Source organism: Leptosomus discolor, unplaced genomic scaffold (genome assembly GCF_034619465.1).
Source record: "Leptosomus discolor isolate bLepDis1 unplaced genomic scaffold, bLepDis1.hap2 HAP2_SCAFFOLD_27, whole genome shotgun sequence".
Classification (NCBI taxonomy): domain Eukaryota; kingdom Metazoa; phylum Chordata; class Aves; order Leptosomiformes; family Leptosomidae; genus Leptosomus; species Leptosomus discolor.
The window spans coordinates 2,723,462-2,733,437 of NW_028237782.1; positions in this window are offsets into that span (position 1 = coordinate 2,723,462).

Consider the following 9,976-nt stretch of genomic DNA (forward strand, 5'->3'; position numbering starts at 1 on the left):
TATCTCTAGATTTTGGGCTCTAACTCTAGGTATTGGTGTTTACCTCTAGATTTTGGACTTTAACTCTGGAAGTGGGGCTTTACCTCTAGAAGTTGGGCTTTAACTCTAGACTTTGGGCTTTACCTCAAGACGTTCGGCTTTAACTCTAGGTGTTGGGCTTTACCTCTAGATTTTGGGCCTTACCTCTAGAAGTTGGGGGTTATACCTATATGGTTGGATTTAACTGTAGATGTCAGGCCTTAACACTTGATTTTGGAATTCACCTCTAGATGTTAGGCTTTACATCTAGATTCTGGGCTTTCCCTCTAGATGTTGGGCTTTAACTCTAGATTTTGGGCTTTACTCTAAAGGATGCGCTTTAACTCTAGATATTCGGCTTTACCTCTAGAAGTTGGGTTGTACATCTAGATGTTTGGCTTTAACTGTAGGTGTCGGCCTTTAACACTAGATATTGGAATTCACCTCTAGATCTTAGTCTTTACATGTTGGGCTTTACCTCTAGAGTATTTGGCTTTAGATCTAGCAATTGGGCTTTACATCTAGATTTGGGGCTTTAGCTCTAGATGTTGGGCTTTACCTCCAGATATTGGTTTTTAAATCTATATTTCTGGCTTTATCTCTAGATGTTGGGCTTTATCTCTAGATTTTGGGCTCAAACTCTAGGTATTGGTGTTTACCTCTAGATTTTGGACTTTAACTCTGGAAGTTGGGGTTTACCCCTAGATGTTGGGATATAACTCTAGAATTTGGGTTTGAAATCTATATATTTTGCTTTTCCTCTAGATGTTGGGCTTTACCTCTAGATATCTGGCTTTACGTCTAGATGTTGGGCTTTACCTCTACATTTTGGGCTCTACCTCTAGGTATTGGTATTTACATTTAGATTTTTGACTTTAAATCTGGAAGTTGAGCTTTACATCTAGACTTTGGGATTTACCTCTAGATGTTGGGATTTAACTCTAGAATTTGGGTTTGAAATCTATATATTTTGCTTTTCCTCTAGATGTTGGGCTTTACCTCTAGATATCTGGCTTTACCTCTAGATGTTGGGTTTTACCTCTAGATATTGGTCTTTATCTCTAGATTTTGGGCGTTAGATCTAGAATTTGGGCTTTACATCTAGATTTTGGGCTTTACGTCTAGATATTGGGCTTTACCTCTAGATTTTGGTTTTTAAATCTATATATTTGGATTTTCCTCTAGATGTTGGGCTTTACCCCTAGATATCTGGATTTACCTGTAGATGTTGGGCTTTACCTCTAGATTTTGGGTTTTCCATCTGGATTTTTGGCTTCTCTCTAGAATCTGGGCTTTACCTCCAGATGTTGGGCTTTACCTCTAGATCTTGGGTTTTACCTCTAGATGTTGGACTTTAAGTCTAGATATTGGACTTTACCTCTAGATGTCGGGTTTTACATCTAGATGTTTTGCTTTACATTTAGATGTTGGGCTTTATCTCTAGATTTTGGGTTTTAAATCTATATATTTGGCTTTTCCTATAGATGTTGGGCTTTACCTCTACATTTTGGGCTCTACCACTAGGTCTTGGGCTTTACCTCTAGAATTTGGACTTTTCCTCTAGAAGTTGGGCTCTACCTCTAGATTTTGGGCCTTACCTCTAGAAGTGTGGGGTTGCATCTATATGGTTGGCTTTAACTGTAGATGTCGGGCCTTAACTCTTGATTTTGGAATTCACCTCTAGATGTTAGGCTTTACATCTAGATTCTGGGCTTTCCCTCTAGATGTGGGGCTTCAACTCTAGATTTTGGGCTTTACTCTAAATGATGCGATATATATATTCAGCTTTACCTCTAGAAGTTTGGCTTTACATCTAGATTTTAGGCTTTAGATCTAGAAGTTGGGCTTTACATCTAGATTTTGGTCTTTATGTCTAAATATCGGGCTTTACCTCTATATTTTGGGTTATAAATCTATATATTTGGCTTTTCCTCTAGATGTTGGGCTTTGCCTCTAGATATCTGGCTTTAACTCTAGATGTTGCTTTACCTCTAGATTTTGGGCTCTACCTCTAGGTGTTGGGCTTTGCCTCCAGAATTTGGACTTTTCCTCTAGATGTTGGGCTTTACGTCTAGATATTGGGCTTTACCTCTGGATGTTGGGTTTTAAATCTATATATTTGTCTTTACCTCAAGACGTTCTTCTTTACCTCTAGATGTTAGGCTTTACATCTAGATTCTGGGCTTTACCTCTAGATGTTGGGCTTTAACTCTAGGTTTTGGGCTTTACTCTAAATGATGCGCTTTATATATTCGGCTTTACATCTAGAAGTTGGGCTTTACATATAGATTTTGGGCCTTACCTCTAGAAGTTGGGGGTTACATCTATATGTTTGGCTTTAACTGTAGATGTCGGGTCTTAAGACTTGATTTAAGAATTCACCTCTAGATATTAGGCTTTACCTCTAGATTCTGGGCTTTACCTCTAGATGTTGGGCTTTAACACTAGATTTTGGGTTTTCCATCTGGATTTTTGGCTTCTCTCTAGAATCTGGGCTGTACCTCCAGACGTTGGGCTTTACCTCAAGATGTTGGGTTTTACCTCTAGATGTTGGTCTTTAAGTCTAGATATTGGACTTTACCTCTAGATGTAGGGTTTTACATCTAGATGTTTTGCTTTACATTTAGATGTTGGGCTTTCTCTCTAGATTTTGGGTTTTAAATCTATATATTTGGCTTTTCCTCTAGATGTTGGGCTTTACCTCTAGATATCTGGCTTTACGTCTAGATGTTGGTCTTTACCTCTAGATTTTGGGCTCTACCACTAGGTCTTGGGCTTTACCTCTAGATTTTGGACTTTACCTCTAGAATTAGGCTTTAGATCTAGAAGTTGGGCTTTACATCTAGATTTTGGGCTTTACCTCTCGATTTTGGACTTTACCTCTAGATTTTGGGATTTAAATCTATATATTTGGCTTTTCCTCTAGATGTTGGTCTTTACCTCTAGATGTCGGGTTTTACATCTAGATGTTTTGCTTTACATTTAGATGTTGGGCTTTATCGCTAGATTTTGGGGTTTAAATCTATATATTTGGCTTTTCCTATAGATGTTGGGCTTTACCTCTAGATATATGGCTTTACTTCTAGATGTGTGGCTTTAGCTCTAGATTTTGGACTTTACCTCTAGAATTGGGCTTTACCTCTAGACTTTGGCTTTACCTCAAGACGTTCAACTTTAGCTCTAGATGTTGGGCTTTACCTCTATATTTTGGGCTTTACGTCTAGATATTGGGCTTACCTCTAGATGTTGGGTTTTAAATCTATATATTTGTCTTTACCTCAAGACGTAGGGCTTTAACTCTAGATGTTGGGCTTTACCTCTAGATTTTGGGCCTTACCTCTAGAAGTTTAGGTTTACATCTATATGTTTGGCTTTAACTGTAGATGTCGGGCCTTAACACTTGATTTTGGAATTCAACTCTAGATGTTAGGATTTACCTCTAGATGTTGGGCTTTAGATCTAGAAGTTGGGCTTTACATCTAGATTTTGGGCTTTACGTCTAGATATTGGTCTTTAACTCTAGATTTTGGGTTTTAAATCTATATATTTGGCTTTTCCTCTAGATGTTGGGCTTTACCCCTAGATATCTGGCTTTACGTCTAGGTGTTGGGCTTTACCTCTAGATTTTGGGCTCTACCACTAGGTCTTGGGCTTTACCTCTAGATTTTGGACTTTACCTCTAGAAGTTGGGCTTTACCTCTAGATTTTGGGCCTTACCTCTAGAAGTTGGGGGTTGCATCAATATGTTTGGCTTTAACTGTAGATGTCGGGCCTTAACACTTGATGGTGGAATTCACCTCTAGATGTTAGGCTTTACCTCTATATTCTGGACTTTCCCTCTAGATGTGGGGCTTAGATCTAGAAGTTGGGCTTCATCTCTAGATGTTGGGGTTTAAATCTAGATTTGGGTTTTTAGCTCTAGAAGTTGGTCATTACCTTCAGACATTGGACTTTACCTCCAGATGTTGGTCTTTAAGTCTAGATATTGGACTTTACCTCTAGATGTAGGGTTTTACATCTAGATGTTTTGCTTTACATTTAGATGTTGGTCTTTATCTCTAGATGTTGGGTTATACCTCTATATGCTGTGCTTCACCTCTAGATGTTAGGCTTTACCTCTAGATGTTGGGATTACATCTAGACGTTGGACTTTATCTCTAGAATTTGGGCTATACCCCTATATGTTGGGCTTTACCTCTAGAGTTTGGGTTTTACATCTAGATGTTTGCCTTTACCTCTGTAAGTTATGCTTTACCTGCAGACATTGGGCTGTAGGACTAGATGGTGGGCTTTACCTCTAGAAGTTGGGCTTTACATCTAGATTTTGGGCTTTACCTCTAAATGATGGGCTTAAACTCTAAATATTGGGCTTTACCTCTAGAAGTTGGGCTTTAGATTTAGAAGTTGGGCTCTACATCTATATATTTGGGCTTTAGATCTAGAAGTTGGGCTTTACATCTAGATATTGGTCTTTACGTCTAGATATTGGGCTTTACCTCTAGATTTTGGGTTTTAAATCTATATATTTGGCTTTTCCTCTAGATGTTGGGCTTTACCTCTAGATATCTGGCTTTACGTCTAGATGTTGGGCTTTATTTCTAGATTTTGGGCTCTACCACTAGGTCTTGGGCTTTACCTCTATATTTTGGACTTTACCTCTAGAAGTTAGGCTTTAGATCTAGAAGTTGGGCTTTACATCTAGATTTTGGGCTTTACGTCTAGATATTGGTCTTTACCTCTAGATTTTGGGTTTTAAATCTATATATTTGGCTTTTCCTCTAGATGTTGGGCTTTACCCCTAGATATCTGGCTTTACCTCTAGATGATGGGCTTTACCTCTAGATTTTGGATTTTCCATCTGGATTTTTGGCTTCTCTCTAGAATCTGGGCTTTAACTCCAGACATTGGGCTTTACCTCTAGATGTTGAGTTTTACCTCTGGATGTTGGTCTTTAAGTCTAGATATAGGACTTTACCTCTAGATGTCGGGTTTTACATCTAGAAGTTTTGCTTTACATTTAGATGTTGGACTTTATCTCTAGATGTTGGGTTTTAAACCTATATATTTGGCTTTTCCTCTAGATGTTGGGCTTTACCTCTAGATATCTGGCTTTACGTCTAGATGTTGGGCTTTACCTGTAGATTTTGGACTTTACCTCTAGAAGTTGGGCTTTACCTCTAGACTTTGGCTTTACCTCAAGACGTTCAACTTTAACTCTAGATGTTGGGCTTTACCTCTAGATTTTGGGCTTTACGTCTAGATATTGGGCTTTACCTCTAGATTTTGGGTTTTAAATCTATATATTTGTCTTTTCCTCTAGATGTTGGGCTTTACCCCTAGATATCTGGCTTTACGTCTAGGTGTTGGGCTTTACCTCTAGATTTTGGGCTCTACCTCTAGGTGTTGGGCTTTGCCTCCAGAATTTGGACTTTTCCTCTAGAAGTTCGGCTTTACGTCTAGATATTGGGCTTTACATCTAGATGTTGGGTTTTAAATCTATATATTTGTCTTTACCTCAAGACTTTCGGCTTTACCTCTAGATGTTAGGCTTTACATCTAGATTCTGGGCTTTACCTCTAGATGTTGGGCTTTAACTCTAGATTTTGGGCTTTACTCTAAATGATGCGCTTTATATATTCGGCTTTACATCTAGAAGTTGGGCTTTACATCTAGATTTTGGGCCTTACCTCTAGAAGTTGGGGGTTACATCTATATGTTTGGCTTTAACTGCAGATGTCGGGCCTTAAGACTTGATTTAAGAATTCACCTCTAGATATTAGGCTTTACCTCTAGATTCTGGGCTTTACCTCTAGATGTTGGGCTTTAACACTAGATTTTGGGTTTTCCATCTGCATTTTTGGCTTCTCTCTAGAATCTGGGCTGTACCTCCAGACGTTGGGCTTTACCTCAAGATGTTGGGTTTTACCTCTAGATGTTGGTCTTTAAGTCTAGATATTGGAATTTACCTCTAGATGTCGGGTTTTACATCTAGATGTTTTGCTTTACATTTAGATGTTGGGCTTTATCTCTAGATTTTGGGTTTTAAATATATATATTTGGCTTTTCCTCTAGATGTTGGGCTTTACCATCAGATATCTGGCTTTACGTCTAGATGTATGGCTTTACCTCTAGATTTTGGGCCTTACCTCTAGAAGTTGGGGGTTACATCTATATGTTTGGCTTTAACTGTAGATGTCGGGCCTTAACACTAGATTTGGAATTCACCACTAGATGTTAGGCTTTACCTGTAGATGTTGGGCTTTAGATCTAGAAGTTGGGCTTTACATCTAGATTTTGGGCTTCATGTCTAGATATTGGTCTTTACCTCTCGATTTTGGGTTTTAAATCTATATATTTGGCTTTTCCTCTAGATTTTGGGTTTTCCATCTGGATTTTTGGCTTCTCTCTAGAATCTGGGCTTTACCTCCAGATGTTGGGCTTCACCTCTAGATCTTGGGTTTTACCTCTAGATGTTGGTCTTTAAATCTAGATATTGGACTTTACCTCTAGATGTCGGGTTTTACATCTAGATGTTTTGCTTTACATTTAGATGTTGGGCTTTACCTCTAGATTTTGGGTTTTACCGTCAGATATCTGGCTTTACGTCTAGATGTATGGCTTTACCTCTAGATTTTAGACTCTACCACTAGGTCTTGGGCTTTACCTCTAGAATTTGGACTTTTCCTCTAGAAGTTGGGCTCTACCTCTAGATTTTGGGCCTTACCTCTAGAAGTTGGGGGTTACATCTATATGGTTGGCTTTAACTGTAGATGTCGGGCCTTAACACTTGATTTTGGAATTCACCTCTAGATGTTAGGCTTTACATCTAGATTCTGGGCTTTCCCTCTAGATGTTGGGCTTTAACTCTAGATTTTGGGCTTTACTCGAAAGGATGCGCTTTAACTCTAGATATTCGGCTTTACCTCTAGAAGTTGGGTTTTACATCTAGATGTTTGGCTTTAACTGTAGGTGTCGGGCTTTAACACTAGATATTGGAATTCACCTCTAGATCTTAGTCTTTACCTCTACATGTTGGGCTTTACCTCTAGAGTATTTGGCTTTAGATCTAGCAATTGGGCTTTACATCTAGATTTGGGGCTTTAGCTCTAGATGTTGGGCTTTACCTCCAGATTTTGGATTTTAAATCTATATATCTGGCTTTATCTCTAGATGTTGGGCTTTATCTCTAGATTTTGGGCTCAAACTCTAGGTATTGGTGTTTACCTCTAGATTTTGGACTTTAACTCTGGAAGTTGGGCTTTACCTCTAGATGTTGGGATTTAACTCTAGAATTTGGGTTTGAAATCTATATATTTTGCTTTTCCTCTAGATGTTGGGCTTTACCTCAAGATATCTGGCTTTACCTCTAGCTGTTGGGTTTTACCTCTAGATAGTGGTCTTTACCTCGAGATTTTGGGTGTTAGATCTAGAATTTGGGCTTTACATCTAGATTTTGGGCTTTAGATCTAGAAGCTGGGCTTTACATCTAGATTTTGGGCTTTACGTCTAGATATTGGGCTTTACCTCTAGATTTTGGGTTTTAAATCTATATATTTGGCTTTTCCTCTAGATGTTGGGCTTTACCTCTAGATTTTGGGTTTTACATCTAAATGTTTGCCTTCACCTCTGTAAGTTGGGCTTAACTGCAGACATTGGGCTGTAGGACTAGATGATGGTCTTTACCTCCAGACGTTGGGCTTTACCTCTAGATATCTGGCTTTACCTCTAAATGATGCGCTTAAACTCTAAATATTGGGCTTTACCTCTAGATGTTGGGCTTTAGATTTAGAAGTTGGGCTCTACATCTATATATTTGGGCTTTAGATCTAGAAGTTGGGCTTTACATCTAGATATTGGTCTTTACGTCTAGATATTGGGCTTTACCTCTAGATTTTGGGTTTTAAATCTATATATTTGGCTTTTCCTCTAGATGTTGGGCTTTACCTCTAGATATCTGGCTTTACGTCTAGATGTTGGGCTTTATTTCTAGATTTTGGGCTCTACCACTAGGTCTTGGGCTTTACCTCTATATTTTGGACTTTACCTCTAGAAGTTAGTCTTTAGATCTAGAAGTTGGGCTTTACATCTAGATTTTGGGCTTTACGTCTAGATATTGGTCTTTACCTCTAGATTTTGGGTTTTAAATCTATATATTTGGCTTTTCCTCTAGATGTTGGGCTTTACACCTAGATATCTGGATTTACCTGTAGATGTTGGGCTTTACCTCTAGATTTGGGGTTTTCCATCTGGATTTTTGGCTTCTCTCTAGAATCTGGGCTTTAACTCCAGACATTGGGCTTTACCTCTAGATGTTGAGTTTTACCTCTGGATGTTGGTCTTTAAGTCTAGATATAGGACTTTACCTCTAGATGTCGGGTTTTACATCTAGAAGTTTTGCTTTACATTTAGATGTTGGACTTTATCTCTAGATGTTGGGTTTTAAACCTATATATTTGGCTTTTCCTCTAGATGTTGGGCTTTACCTCTAGATATCTGGCTTTACCTCTAGATGTTGGGCTTTACCTCTAGATTTTGGACTTTACCTCTAGAAGTTGGGCTTTACCTCTAGACTTTGGCTTTACCTCAAGACGTTCAACTTTAACTCTAGATGTTGGGCTTTACCTCTATATTTTGGGCTTTACTTCTAGATATTGGTCTTTACCTCTAGATTTTGGGTTTTAAATCTATATATTTGTCTTTTCCTCTAGATGTTGGGCTTTACCCCTAGATATCTGGCTTTACGTCTAGGTGTTGGGCTTTACCTCTAGATTTTGGGCTCTACCTCTAGGTGTTGGGCTTTGCCTCCAGAATTTGGACTTTTCCTCTAGAAGTTCGGCTTTACGTCTAGATATTGGGCTTTACATCTAGATGTTGGGTTTTAAATCTATATATTTGTCTTTACCTCAAGACTTTCGGCTTTACCTCTAGATGTTAGGCTTTACATCTAGATTCTGGGCTTTACATCTAGATGTTGGGCTTTAACTCTAGATTTTGGGCTTTACTCTAAATGATGCGCTTTATATATTCGGCTTTACATCTAGAAGTTGGGCTTTACATCTAGATTTTGGGCCTTACCTCTAGAAGTTGGGGGTTACATCTATATGTTTGGCTTTAACTGTAGATGTCGGGCCTTAAGACTAGATTTAAGAATTCACCTCTAGATGTTAGGCTTTACATCTAGATTCTGGATTTTCCCTCTAGATGTGGGGCTTTAACTCTAGATTTTGGGCTTTTCTCTAAATGATGCGCTTTATATATTTGGCTTTAACTCTAGAAGTTGGGCTTTACATCTAGATTTTGGTCTTTACGTCTAGATATCGGGCTTTACCTCTATATTTTGGGTTTTAAATCTATATATTTGGCTTTTCCTCTAGATGTTGGGCTTTACCTCTAGATATCTGGCTTTACCTCTAGATGTTCCTTTACCTCTAGATTTTGGGCTCTACCTCTAGGTGTTGGGCTTTGCCTCTAGAATTTGGACTTTTCTTCTAGAAGTTGGGCTTTAAGTCTAGATATTGGGCTTTACCTCTAGATGTTGGGTTTTAAAACTATATATTTGTCTTTACCTCTAGATGTTGGGCTTTACCCCTAGATATCTGGCTTTACCTCTAGATGTTGGGCTTTACCTCTAGATTTTGGGTTTTCCGTCTGGATTTTTGGCTTCTCTCTAGAATCTGGGCTTTAACTCCAGATGTTGGGCTTTACCTCTAGATCTTGGGTTTTACCTATTGATGTTGGTCTTTAAGTCTAGATATTGGACTTTACCTCTAGATGTCGGGTTTTACATCTAGATGTTTTGCTTTACATTTAGATGTTGGTCTTTACCTCTAGATTTTGGGTTTTAAATCTATATATTTGGCTTTTCCTCTAGATGTTGGGCTTTACCTCTAGATTTTGGGCTCTACCACTAGGTCTTGGGCTTTACCTCTATATTTTGGACTTTACCTCTAGAAGTTGG